Here is a 16,286-nt window from a genome sequence, read left to right as displayed (position 1 = left end):
AAGTGAGTTAAAATTTCCCATTGAGTAAAGAAGTAGAAAATGGAAGTAGAAAGAAATCATTAATGGCAACGTTCGTCTTCCTTCTGTCAAAGGATCGTCAGAAAAGCTAAAACGTTATAGCTCTTCCATGTGGAAGCTTCTGTATGGAAAAAGTAGGTCTTATCCTTGGGGATTATAAAAGCTAATGAAGGAACCATTTATTGTTCTCAGGTTACTGCCATTTCCTAATACGGAAAAGGTTTGAGCCAGCCAAGCTTGCACTGATTCTGGAGTGGCATCACCTGAAAAATACTTGAATGGCTTCTTTCTCCTTAATAGAATTATTATTATTAACTACTTGAAGTGGTGTGTATAAATAGCAAAACTGAACCAGTAACAACTCTGTGAAGCTCTAAATCAGTGCAAGTTCCACTCTAAGCAGGGATCACTGGCACGCTTGCGTTCTGGCAGCTATTTATGTGGTATAGCTATAAAGTTACAGAAGTAATTTCTGCTGATTTTATGTACATCGTGAAGCAGTTATCTGCTGCTTTGCAGATACTCGGTAAGAGCACTTTGAGCAAAACCCAACCCTGTGTTTTTACTGAAGAAATATTTTTTTAGATATTTCTCACTAAGAATCTCTCTGAATCTTGACTGAGTTGCTTAATGAAGTGCTGTTCATTACCAAAAATTGACTGGGGAGACGAAAGAGTGGTTAAAAAAGACAAGACACTAGGTATACTTTGCTCATAAATTTTTATTGAAATATGCAATCTGTTTAGAAGCATTCTGGAGGGCTCCCAGACAGAGGCATAGGGACCCAGGCCAGAGAAGGAGAACAGGAACCATTAGGATACTGTTCACGATGGACATCTCATTCAGCTGCTGCTAAGGTAAATCTTCCACTGAGGTTTTTAGGAAGAAAAACCACTCAGATGTCTAGAAGAGAAGATATAGAATCAGGAACTGGCAAATTCTAAAATTTATTCCAGATAGGACTTTCATCCTGAACTTTCTCACATTTGGCACCTGGTTTGAAATTCTCCTTGCTGAAGTAGGGGGCGTGCTTTACTGTTTTACAGGAATAGCATAAGAAATTTGTAGGGTATTTTGAAGAGGAAAATTATTTTGGTAGAGGTGTTTGCTCAGAACTTTAGAAGGGAAGCTTCATTCGAGAGAAACAATCCAAAACATACATACTAGAAATATTCTTATAAGATCTGCTGTTACTTAAGAACAAAAAGAAATGGAAGGAAATGTTCCAAAAATAACTGGATATTTTTTTAGTCTATACCCCTCCGAAGATTTTCCTTTAAAATACAGCAGTTAACCATCTGGCCCCATCTCTGGGAGGGTGGCTCGCACTGAGCACTAAGAGCTGATCAAGAAGAAGGTTAGAGAAATGACGCTCCTGTCATGAGTGAGTGAGCACGCGGAGCTGACGGCGTTCCTGCCCCTGGCTTTCCAGCTGAATTAGTACTTGAAATGTTGATTCTGGGTACCGAGAGGTTCCAGCTGAGACTGTTAGAGCCACATGAATCATACGGTTTTGACAGATTATTTAAAATAATTCTAAGACCGAAAAGACTAAATATGTCAAAGGCTATTATTTATTGGGTAGCATAACTATTTGTACTGTACCTGTTTGTTAGGTAGCAGCTTAGCAGCTGACCGAGAAACCCAAAAGGTAAAAATGAGTGCTAGGGGCACTGTCGTCTGCTGGTGACTTTGCATTTGGCTTTACTCTTTTACCTTTCCACATTTTGTAGCAATAAAAGAGTATTAAAGAAAGCAGCAATGTTTTTCTGTACCGCTTGCCATGTTTAATTTTATGCTGCATTCAAGCATGTGCTGGTTCCACTTCATTAATTAATTCCAGGCTGCCAATTACAAGAGGCAGCTGAAATAGGAACCTGTTCTCGATGTTGACACATCCCCTCCCCCAGGCAGGTGTGCTGTGCTGAAGCTGTGCTGGACTCACTTGAACAGGACGAAGTAACACTTTTAGATTTAATTAAGACAAGGTGTCTTTAAAGTTTCTTCCCCCATCCCCCTCATCCTCCAGTCATTTCCTGATATATTTTTGGGGCCAACTTTAGCAAGTTTAGGAAGGAACAGGTTTAAAAAACAGATGCATGCTTCCTGAAAAGGACCATTAAAAACTTCCACCCAGTTTCACAAACAAGACTTAATCCTCGTCCTATAAGAAGTGAATACAGAGGAAAAGGCACTGTGGTTTTAGATATTGGAATTTGTTCACACATGGAAAAATATTTAACAAAATTATCATAATCTTAAAAACTGTAAGAAAATATGTCATGTCTTAGGAGTGTTTCTTTAGTATTCTTGCCTATTTCCACTGGTGAATACTGGAGGAAATATTGAGTTGAGTTTTTTTTTTTTTTTTGTGTCATGTGAACTGTTCAATTACTTTGCTAATATTGGTCCCCTCACAAGCACAGCTGTTGTTAATTACTAGAGGAAAAAGGTCTAAAATGGTGGTACTGAGATTACGGATGGCAGACAGCACTGTCTCTGAGATCACCTTAACGTTTCTTGTGGCCATACGAAATTTAGAAAAAAATTCCTAATTCCATGCCTGAAGTTGTTGGTAAGCACACCACCACTTGCTGAGTATTGTTGTCCATGATTTCTAAAATTTGGGGATTAACAGTGTAAAATCTGTGTAGCTTTTATTTCCAAGGAATGTCTGACTCCTTAGCCCACTTGCTAGCAAAATGTGCCGGCAGAGATACCTGTACATGGGTATATCATGGTCAGAAAGCAAAACTGGAATTGCACTGTATACTTCTGTAAGGTTAGACAGAGGACCAGAAACATTGTATGGGATTTCTGAAGGCATTTTTCAGCACGGCGTTTGGTGACATTTTCCTACTGAGTCGGATGTGAAGTCCTAATGAAAGCTGCTCATCTCTAAATGCCAGAGATAGAATCAAGACGGATTCATCAGGGTTAAAGATTTCCCTCTTTCTCTTTTCTGTTTGCAAGAACTATGTCTCTTTGTAGTGATCTGTCAATTGGGTTTCTCTCTGTTACCATTATTTTGAAAAACTGTCAATATCTCACTCAAAACTGCTTTCTCATAGTCTGGATACAAACATAAAAATTGACTAATATGATGTTTTGACTGCATTGCACTTTACAAAGGGTGCAGGGATCTTGCAGTTCTGACAGAAATGCTACATCAGAATCTGATTAATTTAGAGGATTTTGCTGCTCAAATATTGCAGATATTGAGAAAGAACGCGAAGGCAGGCAATGATTAAAAAAACCCAACCATCACAAACCAGCTAACCTCCCCTCCACCCCCGAGCGGTTGTATCTTGGGGAAATAATATCTGAATCATAATCATGTTGTAGATATGCTGTAGATATCTAAATGTATAACTTGGAGGGGGGAGAAGTGCTAGCAGAGTAGGTAGCAGTTGTGAAACAAGTGAACTGCTGCAAGGCATAAGACTATGCCTTTCATAAGCTCCATTGCCTGGTTATTGTATCTTTCCCATATGTGCGAGTAATATCAGATAGGTGATTTAGTTTCATAGAGATCAGGGAGGCTGCTCATGTTCAAAAAGGTCTTTGTAGCTTCTTATTTCAGCTGTTTGGCTTATTCATATGATGTGGTTAATATATCCTGCAGCGACACATTTTAATGCACATCTGCTGTTAGATAGCACGTACTAAAATAAATGTAACTTCCTGAACTAACAAAATAGATAGATTCTTATTGTGATAAAACTGCAATCATTTTGGGAGGATAGATAGCCTTTATTTTAATACGAATACCAGATTTAGAGGAAGCAGTTATGAACAGAAGCGACAGAAGCAGGTATTCTCTGTTTGTACAAAAACAAATGCACCGAATTCCAGAGAACAGTATGTAATAACATACCTGCTTTTCTATTCCAGATATGAAGTGCATTCCGATCTTTATTGTACAGCTATGCTTTTATGAAGCTGTCCTTTCAGCCTTTCAGTTTGGATTCATCAGTGCAATGGCTGGGCATTTCATAGGACTTAAACACTTATTTTTTTTTCGTTGTGGATTATCATTGTAACTGCCTTGGGTCGTCTTGAATATGCAGTCTGTGCTCTCTTCCCCCGTCATGTTTTGGTTTAGGGAGGAAGGGAGTAGCGAACTCAAGGAAGGCTCGCAGAACACACTGACAACACCTGCGCCAGACAATGTGCTTGAAGTACAACATAAGGATTAACATTTTTCCTTCTACTTTATTGCAGCATGTTCCCATACCAGCGCTCTGTTTGCTCTTGCATTTTCTCCTAATTGTTTGGTACTTTCATTATACTTTTCATTATTTAATCATCGTATCTGGAATAAGCTAAGTATACAGGCACTGGAATGTATCATGCTTCGAATCGATAGTTATTACTGCAAATCAAAATGAAGGCCCTATATTCCTGTTCTTCCAGCCTGGAATAACACGGTTTTTACCCCTCTTGCACCTTTTTCTTGCCTTTTCCTCTTTCAATGTGACAGGGTATTTTTTTGCTTCAGCCTACCTTAGCAGTTCTGGATGGTTGCAAGCTTGGTTTTGCTTTATTTGGTTTTTTTTCTCTGTCCCCTGTGCAATGATTATTTTTTTTTTAATTCACTTTTTTTTCCAAGCAGAATTTAGGATATTGCTAAGTCAGCAAGATGGCTTTTGTTGATACCTTCTTCTGGTATCAATATCTCTAAATTAGTCGAAGTTGCTGATACTCAAATTCTATGAAATTGTACCAGTGCAGTGTTTTTCTGATACGGGTGAGCTCTAACCTGCTCGGAGTTCTGGCAAAACTTCCTTTGATTTCAGTGTGGCCAGGGTTTCTCTTTCATGGTTTGCCTCTCTCTCTCTAGGTCTAAAAGATGTAACAAAACCAAAATAAAAGGGTTTTTTTCTCTGGTTTGGGCATAGAAATACTTTGTTTATACTGACCTTCAAGGTAACAAAAATCAGAAAAGAGTTCTTGTCGAAGTGCTTGCCAGCCATTATAACTATAGCAAATGTAGTTACAGAGAAGGGTTACGTGAGCTTGTGCTTTTCTATTCTGTAGTAGCCGAGAACTCGTACACAAACTCACACTTTGAGAGTTGAAGAGTGAAATAAGATATTTTGGTTTTTTAGGGAGAATTTTTTTTTTTATTTTATTCAAGATCATCTGCATCTCTGCTTAAACTGCTGGTTTTGTGCAAGGTTGAAGATTCAGTTAAGTAAAAAGAATGTCTCTGGGAATTCCACAGAGTGCAGCATTGTGTATAGCTTACTAGTGGGATGGTCGTAGTATTCATTGCTGTCTTCTTGAATGGCATCAAACTCACCTGAGTAGGAGGTGCTTTTAGATGCCCTGTGTCAAATTTTGCATGTTATTTCCATGTCATCATTAGTTTCTGGGTTTTTTTTCTATTGACAGAGCTAAAATTCTCCTTTAAGATCTTACTATGTTGTGTTTTGATTATTGCAACAACCTTTTTTTCCTGACTTTAACAAAACCAAATTTGCCTTCCCTATCTATAGCCAAATGTTATTACAAAAGCCATTTTCCTAGGTGATCACTTTGATCAGGCTGTGCTGCTCTTTGCATTGCTCTAGTGACTTCTACTTTGCATCAAACAGAAACTACAAAGGCTTTTGAAAGGATAGATAAATTATTTATCCCAATCCCACAAATTATTCTGCCATTGAAATGGTTCACTCCAGTTCCTGTCCGGCCTAGAATACCAGCCTTCATCCTTAACTTGGTTTTTGGTTTTTTTATATATGTGTGCTTTTGGTCCCCCTATAGAGCCCCATGTTTTCAGAAGAACCCTCCCCGAGAGTTACAGGATGGTGAGAACAAACTCGACAGCTGTAAATTGTCTTGGGCTCTGAAACCAATGCCTGGTATTAAAAGTATACGGCCTCTATTTTTGGGGACGACGACTATATTTTCTGTTTAACGTGTGTCATTAGAACAAAATAATTCTATGGCTATGGGTTCGTGTTTAAGTCTCCTCATGTTATTCTAAATTCTTTTCTGTTAACGCTTCGCTATTTATTAGGCTCTTAAGAGGACAGTTTGTTCATGTTTTTGCAGGGATTTGAAGATACAATATTTGACATCCATGTAATTTAAGACCAAACCCAATTATATAACAAAATCAGAATGTTTGCTAAAACATGAATATATCATCTTGCTTTTGTGTTCAGTCAATTGCTGCGTTTTCAAACTTAATAGAAGCAAAAATTCTGTTCTGATGTAATTATGAGTTGTTTCATAGGTTTTAAAATATTAACCATTATTTTATCTGTGGTGGTTGGAATTACTTTTTAAGACTTTCTTTTTCGTTTTCATTTATTGACTATCTCTGCTATTTTGGGAACAAAGTTAAGGGTGGTTGTTAGGGACCTGTCCAAAACTCGTAGCTGTTGGGGAGCGGAACATGTATGGTGGGTCGTGGTTGCAGATTTGATAATGGAGATCAGGTAAAAGTAGGATGTACTTGATCTTTTTGCCAGACAGCAGTTTGTGGTTTACAACTTGAGCAGAGAGAAGATAGCCTTCAGAAATTACAGTTAGCATTTGTGAGCCAAGAAAGGTATTCAGGAAAACTGTTTCTTGTTTATATTTTTATGTTTCAATTAAAACTTGTTGCAGTAACTTCTGTACCGTGTGGGATTACTTCATTATATTTACACTTGGGATAGTTATTTTGTAACTTTAAATAGAACTTTTTTGTAACCCACAGTAAAACATTCCTAGGAATGGCTTTTGGATTCCCCGATTCTTGATAAAGGGATATGAACAAAGAAGTTCTGTCCTAGGGTGCGTTGTTGGTGTCTGTTTGAAGATGTTATGTCCCATTTCAGCTGTCTGTTAAAGATTAGTCACGTTGTTGCTGATGCCACACCATCTTTAAGGCCGTACCTCTACAATACAGTTGGTACTGGGAGTAGGTTACTTCTATCACTTGTTGATGCATTATCAGTTTTTGCAGGGACGCGTCTTTTTGAAGTTATACCATGGTTTTCCTCCCCCCTCATAGGGAGAGGATGTGGGTAAGAGAAAGATGATTTAATTTTTTGTATTCATTTTTGTCTGATTTTTTTGTACAGTATGTCATAGCACATGGGAATTGAACAACATTTCTAAAAAGATTAATGGACCACAATAGTGGAATATTGGAAATTGGGTAATCACTGTGATAATTTGGATTGTGAGGTTTTGTGTGATCTGCGAAACCCACATTTGGTTCTGAGTAGGGTTTTGCAGATCACACAAAGCCTTGTAGAGGTTTTCTGCATTGGGTTGTCAGGGAGTAGTTAGTGTGAAAGAAGGCATCTCAGGTTCAAGATTGCTCTACTGTAGTTGCGGTATTAGAATGTTCTTACTATTTGTAAAGCGCTTAATAGTCTCATGTTTTTGCTTGATTATCATCACTCTTTCCCATGATGTCTTGTTAGCTGTGTCAAGGAATTGTAAGTAGCTTAACTTTAGGTCTAGAAAGCTGGCATCTCCTTGGCTATGGTCTAGAAAAGTGTACATCATGCTCAGGAGAACATGAAGTCAGTCTCAAGGTTTGTGCGCTAAATATTTATTCAAGAAGCACAGATGTTCTCTTAATTTTGAGACATTCAAATTGGCAAAAATAACTGCCTAGAAGATGAGTAACAGTGCACAGTTGTTATGGAAATTAATAGGTGTGTCTGTTTTTTAAAATAAATAAATAAAGCTTCTGATCCAAAACTTTCATCCAAAAAACTGGAAAGCTGACAATGTTCTTTGGGTGTGACTTCATGAAACAACTGAAGCTGAGCTAAAAGTTTATAGCTATTAGGAGGAGAAAAATTAGCCTTTTCGCTGCGCTGTCCTTATTTGTACCTTCGCGCTTCTCCACCGTTTACCTTCTGTGCTTCTGGTGCCTTTCTCATGGCACAATAACCTGTTCAGCTCACAAAACCAGCAGAAAAAGAAACCGGGCAAAAGAAAGTATTTTTGTGGTGTTGGACCTGCTGACTTACCTGTGTGACGAGATGAGCGCTAGAGTTGGCATAAGGTGGCAGGGAAGGACTACACAGAGCGAGGTACAGGGCCAGTGGAAGAGCATAAAAAGAGGGAGGAGGAGGAATTTGGATAGCGGAGAAGAAAAAGAGGTTTATATTTTTATGAGTGGCAAATTGTTAACTCACCTCAGCCATACTGTAAAATCCTATTCTTTGTCAGCACTTTGAGACTTTTTTTGCATCTTGAGTACAGCACTTCCCACAGTAAAAACTCATTACAAAATTAATAAAAATAATAAAATATTAATGAAGGGTAGAACATGATTAACTCAGCTTCTCAGGACTGGGGAGAATCATGCTAACTGATAAATGTAGTAAAACATGTAAAACTGAACACGAGAAAATGTATAATAAGGCTTGAAATTGGTACAACTAGGTAAATAAATGAATAGGAAAAGAAAACTCAAAAGGCCCAAGTCGTATTTTTTTGCTGCTTTTATTTCTGACCTGACCTACGTACTTGAAAGCTCTTTTGTTGTTTGTTTGTTTGTTTGTTTTGGGGTTTGGTTTTGGATTTGTTTTTTTTTTTTCTTCCCATTATTCCCCACAGTTATATAATTTGGTTTTATAAACTGCATTAACCCCAAACTTTGCTTTACGTATTGCAGTTGGAGGGGATGGTTGGACGAACAAGCTAAGTGGCATTTTGCCAGCATTATAGGTGAGATCAGCTACAGAGTGGGCAAAGTTCCTGTTACTACTGAATAGAATAGAATTTTCATCTTGCTTGTATCGTAAGCATACGCGCATATCTAAGCATACAGCAAGAGATTACAAAATACTGTCTTTGAGGATAAATATTATGGCATTACTCTTGTCATATAAATGTTATTATAATAAAATTTAATCAAAACAAAAAATAGACCACTGCTGTCATGTCTTGGTAAACACTTTGCATTAGAGACAATGATTTCCTCCAAAGAAATTTGCTACTTAATTCTCCAGTCAGCAGGAGTGCTCTGGAGAGAAATTCCTGCTCCCATACTGCCTGTAGTATTTTAATTACATTTTACAAAATTTAATTACATAACTGAAAGTATTTTAATTACCCTTAATCTCATTTAAAAATCATACAAGTGGTTCCAGTAATTTCCTCTCCCTAGAATGCCCCTTTCAATGTAAAATTTCAGGAAAGGACAGTAGACTTTGGGTCGTCATTTCACCCTCTGTAGAACTTGCCTGGCTGTTCAAAATCCACATTGATAAATCAGTACAGTCCTTCCCCCACCTCCTCCTTTCGGCTCTCCCCAGGGAAGTGTACTCGGACAAGGTCAAGAACTTCTTTCTTACGAGTGTAAGCCGTGAAGGGTCATTTTGTCCAGCCTCGCCACACCCTGTGCGTTCCCTCGCGAGGGACCACCGTGGTTCGTAATGAGTTGGCTCTGCTGGGTGGGGTTGGAGGGTGGAGAAGCGTGAATCCCTCCTGATTTTTCTAGGCGTTAGTCTTGAGCTACAGACCGGGCACTATGAACAGTTTTTATAGATTAATCCGAGGCAGCTTTAAAAATGGGTTGTTGTTGTCTTCCTAAGGGGAAGCTCACGAAGGGAGTGCTTCTGTCTCAATGCAAATGCAATTGTTAGGGGGCATCCTTTAACTGCACGGTGCTCTCTGTAGTAATCAAAAGTTACATGAATTTAGCAAAATGAAAACAAACTAAACGAAACAACTTGGCAGGTTGTTTCATGCGTTTGTCTGCCAGTGCTGAATTGTTCCACAGCCTACATTTATATGGAGAAACAATGTAAGCATGTCTTACTTGAAAGTCTTTACAAGCTGGATGTTTGTTTATACAATAAAACATTCACGGTGATTTGTATGAGAATCGTGTCTCTCCGTCAGTTCAACGGGAATGTACTTCAGTACAAAGGTGGTATTTTGAAATAGCCATCATTCACAGTGGAAGACAATGGAGAATCCTGCTATTTATTAATTGTATTTGACAAAACTTAGGGGAATAGTTGAGGGCATCTTGGCTGCAAATCCCGAAGGACAGCCTATTGTAACAGTGAGGAAAACACAGCTCCCTCCTCCTCTTGTTGCTCCATAAGCTGCACAACTAAGGGTCACGTGAAAGGTGGTCTTCAAATGGAGAATCTAGACAGAATAGAAATTTGAGTTTCAGTTTTGTAATGTCAGATGTTCCCCAGAGATGCGTTTCTTTGTTCTGCACTGATCTTTCCAGGATTAGGACTTTACCTGGAAAAACTTCTGCTGTAGTTGTTGAGAGAACATTTTTAATGATAATCACTTATTCTGTAATCCCATTTTTATTTGAATTTCTCAGCACCAATGTGTTTAATCAAGTGGTCTCTTCCTAGTATTTATTACCTAGTAAATTGTAACTCTCATTATCATGCATACAATCCATATTTGCAATGAGGAAATTGCAGTTTCTCGAACAGCTGTGTACCTGCCTGATAAATACCCTTTTTCTAGCAGTTTATATGCTTTCTAGCTACTCACCCCTCATTGTCAGTGTTTCTGCATTCCAGCTCCTGAGCAGATTCAAATTTATAATGTTTGGTTGAAGTGACTGCTTAAAAAGTTCTCTTTGGGTTGTTTGCATGGGGTTTTGGTTTTGGTGTGTGTTTGTTTTGGTTTTGTTTTTCTGAAAGGAAAGCTTCCTAATGATTACCCTGAAGAGATCATGGGGTATGTTGAGGGAGGCTTCAGAGATACTCACTAAGTGCAGGACTGTGTGTGTATGTGCAGCATTAGCTTGGCTAACTTTCACCGGTCATTTCAGAGTAGTAGGAATAGTAGTTTTTCTTTGAATATTCTTAGAGACATTGCACCTCACCTAGGCAGTGGCTTCTGGGGATTTTTTTGTGAAACCACATACGTAGATGGGTGCATATATGAAGGAGTACTCCATAAAGTGCAAACTATGGTGATTTTTTTTTTTCCTTGAAATATGAATGCAATATTTCTACTTAATTTCAGGTTTTTATGGTGGGGCAAATTTTCAGAAGCATCGTATGCCAAGTACTCTTTGTGCACTTAGCCAAAATTGTACAGGAGATTCTGATCCTCTGCAACACACTTTGTATTAAATTAAATCTTTTAGTCCCTCTGTAAACCTGGAGTAAGTTAGCTAGACAGCAAGGCTACTCTACTCAGGATGACTCAGAGACTGACTACTGGATAACTTGATATTCTTACAGCCGTTGATCTGTTTTGAAAACAAAGCAATACACCGTTCATTGTTCTTAATGTGATTTTCTTAAAATCAGCTGGCAATATACAATCATAGAATGGTTTGGGTTGGAAGGGACCTTAAAGATCATCCAGCTCCAACCCCCCTGCCCTGGGCAGGGACACCTCCCACTAGACCAGGCTGCTCAAAGCCCCGTCCAGCCTGGCCTTGGACACCTCCAGGGATGGGGCATCTACAGCTGCTCTGGGCAACCTGGGCCAGTGTCTCACCACCCTCACAGTAAAGAATTTCTTCCTGATATCTAATCTAAATCCACCCTCTTTCAGTTTAAAGCCATTACCCCTTGTCCTATCGCTACGCTCCCTCATAAAGAGTCCCTCTCTATCTGTCCTATAGGCCCCCTTCAGGGACTGGAAGGCTGCTGTAAGGTCTCCCCTGAGCCTTCTCTTCTCCAGGCTGAACAACCCCAACTCTCTCAGCCTGTCCTCACAGCAGAGGGGCTCCAGCCCTCCCAGCATCTTCATGGCCTCGCTCCAACAGGTCCACATCCTTCTTATGTTGGGGGCCCCAGAGCTGGATGCGCACAACTCCAGGTGGGGTCTCACCAGAGTAGAGTAGAGGGGCAGAATCACCTCCCTCGCCCTGCTGGCCACGCTTCTTTTGATGCAGCCCAGGGTGTGGTTGGCTTTCTGGGCTGCGAGTGCACGTTGCCAGCTCATGTTGAGCTTCTCGTCCACCAACACCCCCGAGTCCTCCTCAGGGCTGCTCTCAATCCATTCTCTGCCCAACCTGTGTTTGTGCTTGGGATTGCCCCAACCCACGTTCGGGACCTTGCACTTGGCCTTGTTTATATATAGCATATCTGAAGACAATAATGATAGCATAGTTGATTTTGTGGGTTTGTTTGGGGTTTTTTCAAGCATTACACCTTTTCTTAAATTCTTGTCTTTCCTGTTACTGGAAACGTGTGGCATAGGCATATATTTCACCAATAAAGTATCTGTGCATGTAAGTTTATATTTCTAAGTCATCAGAATGGACAGATCAAAAGTAAAAGCTCCCATAAATACGAATCATAGGAGAAATACAGATAGTGTTTTTCTTTTAGCTTTGCGAGTTGTAATTAATAAATAATTAGACAAAATTGTTGCAACTGAGGCTAGGTGCCTCTTAGACATCACAGTCAGACACACATTAAACCAAGCTGTTTTACACTGGGTGAGGGAAGAAAAGCAGAGGCAGGCAGACAGACATTCAGAGTCTTTTACTTCTTGGCATACCAATATTTTACGAAAAATTAATTGTATTTATCTGATTCTAGTTTTTTTAACAGCTTGGCAAAACAGATTTTTACTGTTAATAGGGAAAGCAGTCATATTAGCATATCAGGAGGAAGAAGGTAATTGAGATCTGGGTGTAGACATCCCAAAATATTTCTTTTTAATCGCAGATTCTGCATTTCTGCCCAAAGGCAGTTAAAATGTGTTGGCAAAGATCATGTTAAAACTTAACACAAAACAAGAAAAACACCAACTCAAGTCTTTAAACAATCTATTTGTGGGTTTCTTCCTAAGGCAGGGTTCAGCTTTAATTGACGATTTTCTGTTCCGCTGAACTCCTTAAAGCCCATGACTTTGATGGTTGAAGATTCTTCACTCCATTGGGCTTTTCCTTATTTAAATGTTTAGATTAAATGTTTCAGTTCCTTTTGCTACTGCTTAGCATAATGGCTATGTAGCAGGGTTTTTTTGTTGTTGTTTTTTAGTCTTCTGCCATCATATTTTGGATCCTTTGAGAAATCTATAATCAACTGCATTTTAATTTTATAATTACTCTGATCAAAGCTGTACGAATCTCAAAGATTAGCATAAGATGAAAAGGAATTCTAGCCACATATGAAGATATTTTTAAGGTTCAAACCCTAGCTATTTCAAAGGACTTTGCCGTGCAGGCAGACGCTGTTGCAGTAATTATTTCAGTATTGGTTTTGAATGGGTGAGGAAGCTAACTAAAGGCATTGGGGTGAACAAGACAATCACAGAAAAACTGTCAGTGAACTTCAGTCCCAAACCAGGTGAATGGTGGTAGGCGCCTTTCTCAAGCAGGGCTTTCCAGACTTACCAAATAGTTTACTTGCTTCTCCCTGACACGTAAGAAACTGTCAGACTAAATTGTGCCTTTGGCCTAAGTAAATAAAAAAAAACCCAAAACAACCCAAAACCAACCAAACCCTCAAAAAACCTGTTTCAGAAACAGCAAAACTGATGCACTGGTCTGCTGTGCAATCTAGTCACAAGCATTTTTTTTTTCTTAAATATTAATTTCTTCTTTGAAAGTAGCTTGCAATTCAGATCTGATTGTTATAGTGTTAGTGCAGATTTGTAGTCTAAGTATGATTTTTTGAATGAGTGGCCTCACTGGATCTAGTCTTTCAAGATTCCCTCGTGGTATCGCTGAAACCTTTATTTGCCCGACGATGTAACTGGAGTTCACTGGGGGCTCTTTCAGCCACAAGTCCATGAACTGACACTCGGCTCTGCTGGGGCATGTGTGCGCACACTCAAACAAAATACAGCGACTGTTGATGGGCAGTCGCTTTCCAATCTAAATTAACGTGGAAATGAAATATAAGTGTACATCAGTACTGACTAAGTTTGTAAGTTCTTTCAGAATGGACTCCAAATGTTTTATTTGATACGCGATACAGAAGGGACCGTGACTAAACTGACCCAGTGTTGATGATGAATGCACATAGCACGCTATAGACAAATTCCATTCTCTGGAAGAAAGAATTGTTTGAAATTGTTCCATTGTGTTATTGCATCAAATAATTTGATACTTATAAAGTTAGGTCCCTATTCATCAATGAACTTTGGGTCCAAATTTCAGTTCCAAAAAAACGTATTTGCACTCTTCTGGTGAAGTAAGCAAACATCCAAAGAGTCTAATGAATCCTGTTTCACATTTTCATTGAAGTCTATCTTGTAGGTGCAAGATGCTCTGAAGCGTATTGATATGAACGTCCTGTCTATTTTTAAGAATTGTATTCCTCTTAAGACAATTTTTCCTCTTGTTTCTCAAGAATTTCTTCAAGCTTGGTCAAGCTGAAGTGCACTGGCCTGATTAATGGAGAAATGACAAAATCCCTCTCTTGGCATATTTTTTTACGTGTACAAACCAAAGTTCATTATTTCAATCTCCAAACTGGTACGCTCCTGTCCTGTGTGAAGTGCTCTTTATGCTGTGAAGCATGTTACAGGATTAGAGTGCTTTGAGGAGAAGCCCTGGAGGCATTTTGTGTAACTGATTTAAAGTGAAGCTGATTTTTATAATGGTGTTAGCGTACACATTCATAAACAAACATATGATACACAGATGGTATTTGAAATCAAGGCTTCTTGGGCTTAAATGGTTACACGGCAGCTGCAGAGTTCTCAGGAGGTTCTTGACCATTTTATACAACCTGTGTGTATTGGTGTTCTGGCGTGCTTGAAACGTGGGAAGAAACTGTCCAACGTTATCAGGTTGTGCTCAAAGGTATCGCCTCTGAATGTCACATGGAAGACTTGCAAAAATGAGTGCACGTTCATGTGAGTGAAATAATTGTTTATAGCTGCAGAAATCCTCAGGTAACACAGGGTTGTGGTTTAGCCCCAGCTGGCAGCAAAGAACCATGTGGCCATTGGTTCACCCTTCAATGCCAGCGGGATGGGGGGAGAATGGGAAGAAAAAGGCAAAACTCGTGGATTGAGGTAAAGGCAGTTTAACAGAACAGCGAAGGAAAGGGGAAAACAACAACAATAATGCCAATAAAGGAATACATACAAAACACAATTAAATCAAATCAAATGCTACATCCTTTTCATATTTTTTTTTAAATATGAAAAGGAACGGGGATGCAGGGAAGCTTGATCTAACCAAATACCGAATCCCCAGTGGTGGTCAGTGGTAGATGCCTGGGGAAGAGTACAAACCAGAAATAGCCTGTCGTGATGTTTCCCCAAAATGCTGTCCCAGTAGCCAAAACTTGTGTCTGCAAAGCCTTCTTAGCAGCATCTTGTGACAGATACTTCCACTGTATGTAATACAAAACTTGTACGTAATATGAAGAATTAGCTCCTTTCTCTTTGCTCTGAATTTGCCACCATCTGGTTTAACCTGATGCACTGTTTTTTCCCCTCTAGTTCAGTGCAGTGACAAGTCATTCCCTATTTGCTTTCTCTGTCACTCACGGTTTGTAGGTCTTTATCACGCCTGCTCTGATTTCCCTCTTTTCTTCTCTGAAATGTCCTGTCTGCTTAACTGCTCTCTCCGTGAAAGCTGTTCCATGCCTCTTGTCAACACTTTTGCTTTCAGTGAACCTTGTCCCATCCTACTGTGATGGAGATGCGGAGAGCGGTACTGCACATAACAGTCAAAATGTTCAAATGTCACGTTTTCTTCTAGAATAATTGAACACCTAGAAGTACTGATAACTTTGTTCTAGTGATTTTCCAGGAATTGTGGGGTTGGGAAACTAGCAGGTTTTTTGTTCTATGAACACACTACTACAAAATAGAGAGGTCTGCGTAACAGGCAGCAGGATAGCATCTCTGGCTCTACTGTGGCGGGTTCTGAAAAGGCCTAGGTGACTAAGCGTGAGAGATGTTATATGCTTGGGATACTGATGAAGTCAAAGGGAAGTGTCCAAATGAGGACTGTGTCTGCCATTTGACTGGGATTATTCTAAAGACATCATTATCTGATTGACAACCTGTAGGAAAACAAAAGCTTGTAAAGCAACATCCATCATACAGTCTGCCTTTAAAACCAGTTAATTCTTTCAACCTTGGTAAAGTTATTCTTGGTTGTGCAGCTTCCCTTTGGCTGAAAATATCCTTCCGTCCTCCCCACCTCCGTCTTCATACTCAGTTTCCGTTTCCTTGTCTCCCATATACTCTTTTTGTCAGATCGATCCCGTGTTGCAGACAGGGCCCCTAATATTTCCTCTCTCTTTTCAGGAAATTTTCCCTACCTTTGTCCTAAGGTAGACATCAAACAGAATGTCCCTGGCTGCACAGACACTGCAATGCCCTATGAGATG

At 39.4% G+C, this 16,286-nt stretch overlaps 1 protein-coding gene across 4 annotated transcripts in view; it reads left to right on the top strand.

Moving 5' to 3' along the window:
* Nucleotides 1-16,286, top strand: part of ARHGEF3 (Rho guanine nucleotide exchange factor 3) — a 136,438-nt gene that overhangs the window by 87,728 nt on the left and 32,424 nt on the right. The gene's annotated exons all lie outside the window — the stretch shown is intronic.

The sequence above is a fragment of the Larus michahellis genome, chromosome 10 (assembly GCF_964199755.1).
Source record: "Larus michahellis chromosome 10, bLarMic1.1, whole genome shotgun sequence".
NCBI classification, from domain to species: Eukaryota; Metazoa; Chordata; class Aves; order Charadriiformes; family Laridae; genus Larus; species Larus michahellis.
The sequence above is the reverse complement of the archived record's forward strand: the minus strand, read 5'-3'. Positions and strand labels throughout refer to the sequence as shown.